This window comes from Acanthochromis polyacanthus, chromosome 3 (genome assembly GCF_021347895.1).
Source record: "Acanthochromis polyacanthus isolate Apoly-LR-REF ecotype Palm Island chromosome 3, KAUST_Apoly_ChrSc, whole genome shotgun sequence".
Taxonomy (NCBI): Eukaryota; Metazoa; Chordata; class Actinopteri; family Pomacentridae; genus Acanthochromis; species Acanthochromis polyacanthus.
Genome location: NC_067115.1, coordinates 14,154,846 through 14,160,845, shown reverse-complemented (window position 1 = coordinate 14,160,845; position 6,000 = coordinate 14,154,846).

The window sequence follows — 6,000 nt, the reverse complement described above, 5'->3', positions numbered from 1 at the left end:
CAGCTGTGTTGTTTTGTCACTTTACTGGTCCTTCAGAAAAAAACTGAGCTTCTACATTTTTCCATAACATCGCTCTGTTTATACAGTTGCCATGGCAACTATTAAATTTTGGGAGGAGGGATACAGGGTGGAAGTCTGTGTTATGCAACAGGATCGTAGTCAGGAAAGGCTGAACAATGGTTAACAGCTCCAGAGTGGAAAGCCTGAGTATGTGGAGGAAAGGCCCGGCTCTAAAAGCTCTGTTGAAACTGAGACTCTCAAAACCCAAACAGAACAAGGAAAACTCTGGAAAAGAAGTGCAAATAAAAGGAATGACCCCAGGGTTTGCCCAGAGAGGTTTTTCAAACAAGACACACCCATATGGTTGACTAATCTTTGCCCTGGAGGCTTTTCAACAGCATTACATGAAGTTTGAGTAATTGCTGTCACCTAGAAACAGGAACACACACTCTGCTCAAGTCAGAAACACTGAATGAGTGCAAACAGTGAACAAAGGGAGTCATTGTGGAGGTTGGTGCTATCAAGGATGCAGCTTTGTGAACTTTGATGATAGCAAATGACCAATGAGCTGTTATGCAAAAGCATCATTAAAGGTGGGGTGACTTACTGTATATGTTGTGTGAAAGAGACAGGACTGTTGTGCTTATGTGCTGTGCTTTGTTGAGCACAGAGGGAGAGAGAGTAGCCTTGGAACCATTGCACCCTGCACAGGTCAGCACTCAGAGCCTCTGAAATTACAGTGAAATCCTGTGAAGAGGTCATAATTCTCAAATGATGGTGTAATGTTTGCTAGCGAAGAGAGGAAGATTACAGAGAGGATCAAACTGCAATTTCCAACCGTCTCTAAGGAGCTTCACTCACCCATATTTGGACTCATTTTGTTGCACATCAGCGTCTCCTCGGTGCTGATAGTTCATGACAAAGCTCTCACAGTTATGCTTGTAATTTGATATGAAAATCCAAAGCAGAGGTCATAAAAGACGTTGCACCAGCGGCAGGCCTTTTTCTCCAGTTTAGTGTTGAACCCAGCAGACCTGTCAGCAGGAAACTGTGCAAAGCCATGACTGAACATTTGTGACTGATATTTTTTTGTCCTTTTCCTGCAGGCATGCTGTGGCATATTATTACTGACAATGATCATGGTATTTACAAAATGAAATACTGATATCCTGGTAATAATACACAAATACTAAAATTGTAAATGATACATTGGCAGTAACTATCTGTACAGTTATGCAGTGCAGTTATGGTAACTCATCATTTGTGTGTAATTCATTTAACGAGAGACAGAAAACACAAAATACAAAGCTAAAGATGAATTTGACTGATACCAATATTATTATAGTTGAAATTTTCTATAGACATTGGGGTAATTACTATGAATTATCGTGTAGTAAAAATCCAATATCATGACAGCCCTATGTGTAAAATGTGCTATTTTGCTTTTGTTTCATCACTTTCTGTCAAGTCCAAGCCATTTTTGTCTTTATGCCCCAATAAAATAGCACAGAATATTTATAATCTGTACAGCCTCTGTACTGAGATTGTGTGCGAAACTCTTCTAATATGCACAACAGTGTTATAATAGCAAATCCTCATGAATATATAACCTCATATAATAGAGAATACACTAAGTGCATCAGAGCATATTGATCTTTGGAATGAATAGTGCTGAATACTGAACAGGTTGAAAGTAATGATTTGTAGCATTTGCAAAAATTTTGAATGATTTGGGATCCCAAAAAATGGCACTAAGTTTAAGAAGAACATTTTAAATTTGATACTTCAGCCACCAGGAGGTTAGCTTAGCTTAGCATAAAGAGGTAGAGGGAAACAGCTAGCCGGATTAAGTCTAAATGGGAAGGCGTCATTTTAATCACCCTAAAGGTCAGCTTTTCATATTTCTGGTGCAGTGCCAATTCCAAGCGTGTCTGTTTGGAACAGACTGACAGCAGTTTGCAGCATGAGTGAGTGATGGAAGTTATTTGTTACAGAAAGAATGTGGTGAGTCAGCAAATGCACATCTGATTGGGGTTTTAAACCTTCAGCAGTGATTCCACACCATTGATCTGGAAAACTGATAACAGGCCCAAGAATCAGCTGAGATAGGCTCCAGCCCTCCTTTGACACTCTAGATGCATAAAGTGGTCATAGCTCATTAAATGTTACATTAAATGTACTAGCAACCAATTATATGAACACGTAGTGAAAATCTGTTAGTAAGGGTGCCAGAACAAGTACGTAAAATAAGGTGGAACATTACAATCTTCAAAACGGTGAAAATTGGGAAAAGAACAGTACACATCTGTAAAAGAATGATGTTTGCAGCAGATTTAAATACAGTGAGACTGTGTAATTTCAGGGTCACACATTGTCAAATAGTGAACTTTAATTGGTAAAAAATACTGATTTTAGATTTGGAGCTTACCTACAATTGTGGCCTGTTATTTTATGTCTTTTAAAGTCAACAGGTAAATTAACAGTTTTTTGTGGGACTTTTTTTTAAATGTACAGAATTTTTCTTTCAAATAACAACAATAATGATAAATATTTGTAAAAAAAAAAAAGAGATATTTTGCTGATTTAACTACAGTAATTGTGTATTTTTATGGTTAAATGTTGTAACAGATTGAATTGTCATCTTGAAAAACACTGAATTCTAATATGGACATTATTTGTACTTTTGGTTCATTTTTTTTACAGTGAAGAATTAAAATACTTTTTGGGGACTTTTTTTTTTTGCATTTTAACCAAAAAGGAAATGTCTTTAAAACTACAGTAAATTGTTAAAAAAGATACATTTAAAAACTTTTTACAATGCATAAAAGGTGAATTTGTGGCAAACCTGCACAAAAAACTAACTGACTAACTTTTCCGCAAAGTGAGTCAGATGTTCACCAGAAGTTTACAACAAATCTAATTTGCATATTTAAACATGGCCTTCACAGTAACTGCCAAAGACATGAGACTTTTTAGTGGTAAGCACAAATGCCAGACGTGATCTTGAAGATTAGAGCTTATGCTAACTGAGTCAGCCAATGCTAAATAATCAATTGGAAAGTTGACTTTTATTTGTCGCCCACTTCGACAGTAAAGCAGATAGTAGGACAGCTGACAGTCACTAAAGATAGCACCCCAAATATGTGGACCGCTCATCTGAAACACTTTAGAATCAACATTAAATGTCCTTGGGTCCTTGATGAACTGATTAGAAATGTACCACAGTACAGCTTTAAAGGTGCAGACATAAACAGTGTCAGTATGTCAGTCCTACAGGGGAGGAGTTATTATCTTTTTAATCATCTTTAATATGCAACAGTTTCGAATTGCCTGTGGTGGATTTTAAAAGACAATTTCTTTACTGAAGGGGCCAACATATGGTATTTGAATGTGCTCTTATGTTAAAATGGGACTGGGATGATGTCATTTGTAAATCACCGACATACCTACACAACTTGATGTGGGAACGATTGGAAGAACTGGTTTAATTTGTAATGGAGCTCCACCTTGTCATAATAATGTGCTGTCATCAATGGACTGCAGGGAAATGAAAAAGAATTATGGATTTAATGGATGAGAAAATGACAAACAACAAAGCAAAGAAGCCGACAGTGAATAATAGTTAGGCTATTCGCCAATTTGCAGCATGAAAAGGCAAACTGTCAGCTTGTGGCAGCATAAAGGCGCATGATAAAAAGCAGTGCCAAGCCGCCAGCAGTCATTTCAGTGTTTTCTTCCTGCTGTTGCTGCCTGCCATTCAAAGTTAGCCTGAGGCCTGCAGATAGTGAAGTCATGGTAGAAGAAGAGAAGATGCCTTCATGTCATGAAATACTTGACAGAACACAAAAGCTCAGTCCAGTTCAATTACTGAAAAGTTCAACGTGAAGGCCAGCATCGTTTGGTAACATGAATGCTGTTCTGTCTTTTTGCAGAAATATGTGCAACCCTTCTATGTCCTGCAAGAGTATCTCTGGCCTTTAGCTGTAAGTCACCATGTGTTGTAACAATTTATTTACTGTAGCAAGCTTTGAATTATGCTGAAAATGGTAGTTCAGCATTTTAGGAAATGCATTTGTTTGTTCTCCTGCTGCGTGCCAGACACTGACTGAAAATAAGGATGGATTAAACTTAGATGATTTCATCCACTGGTTTCCTGAGGAGCAGTTTTGAAACTCCATGTGGTGGCTACAGCCATCACTATCGTGGCAGTGCCTGACCCCTAACCCAACGGACTCCTGTGGATGTTTCTGAAGGTAGGTTAGCGCTGAGTTTGGGCTACAGCAGCCACTCGCAGATTAGGCTGCATCAAGGTAAGTCTTACTGAGGCGTGTTTGACACAGTTGATGGACATAGCACAGGATTTCTGGAGAATTTAAAACTTGGACATGCACAAATCAAAGCACTTACAAAGTCTGATGGCAGCTATTTCACTTGCAGTGTTTTAAATGATGATGTATTTAGGTGTAGATGATGGAGACTGTCTCTCCTTATAACAAACATTTGTTTCAAGCACCAGTTGTTTTCCTGGCAAATGTGCAATTGGAGTGCTTGCAGTGTGGACAGTTGTGGTGAAAGGTTTTGTGCTGCACAAGGACATCCACAGACTTAGGTAGATGGCAAAATTTATTCACAGTGGCCACACACTTACTTATGCATAACTTTAAACCTAAATAAAATATAAATGGTTGAGTTATTTAACAATTCACTCCCTTTAAAATTGTCGTGAATGGCTAAATTAGCAATGTAGACCAAGCCTGTTTTATGTACCAGGCTGTAAACTTGGTCATTTCTGCTGTAAAGTTGCCCATTTTAACACTGGGGTCTATGGGGATTGACTCTCTTTTGGAGACAGCCTCAAGTGGTCGTTCGAGGAATTGCAGTTGGAATTTTCCCATTGGCCTCATTTTTCAATGTTGGAGATTGGTTTCTCATGTCTGTTTCAAAACGTGACACTACCACTAGCAACTGGTTACCACAGTTTAGGACAAAGACTGGAAACAAGGGAAACTGGAGTGTTGACTAACATGTAAATGAGTAAACAGTGGGGTGCTGGTAGGTGGATCACAATAGATCTTTTTCATAGCTGACAATTTGAACTGTCACAGCGGAAAAAGCATAACAATAGCGGCATTCCACTTTGGGGAAGTCTTGATATTGTTCATGCTAGTTCACTGTGAACCCTGGAACACCTATTGAAACTAACCTGTCATTAATTTCATTAGTTCAAACTGTGCTTTTTTTCCTTCTTGTGACACGCCAAAATGTCTCATGTGAAAAAGGTCTACAGGACAGAGCTTGGGCTATCTGTCTCTAGTCTTTGTGCTAAGCTAAGCTAGCCGGCTTCTGGGAGGAGTTAATATAAGCCTACACTGTAAACCCTTCTTTGAAAATTAAGTTCCTCTGCTGCCCTAAATCTGTGAATTAATTGTATTTGTAAAAGTATGCTAAACTTAGTTAAATTAACTGAATCAGAGAAAATAAGCTCAGTATACTCAAAACATTAAGTTGAATCAACTAGTCACACAGACAGTGGTCACAGACAGAAAATGCATATTGGAGACACACAGCAAGTTTTTTTTACCATGTCTAATTTCTTATACTACAAAAAACAAGTCTCTAAGGAGTTTTATTTCTCTAACAATGCATTCTGGGAAGTGTGCATGCAGGCTAATTTTGCTTCTTATAAACCTAATTTAATCAGCTGAGTAAACTCTCACCTGTTTAACTCAGTCAAAATGCATCATTATTCAAAAGATAAAAAGTCATTTATTTCAGGTACTAAAGTGGTCTGAATGTTTAAACTAACAAAAATTTTAAGTTAATTAATTAGAACTTAGCTAAAGTCATAAATGTACATTAGATAAACTAAAAAGATGAGTTGATCTGACTAAATTCCTCTGTGATGTTTTAAGGTGTAGTATCAAACTGTCAGCACACTTTATAAAAAGTGTTTCCTTGTACTGCATATGGAAGTTTAGATGGACTGAATTAAAGTAAATA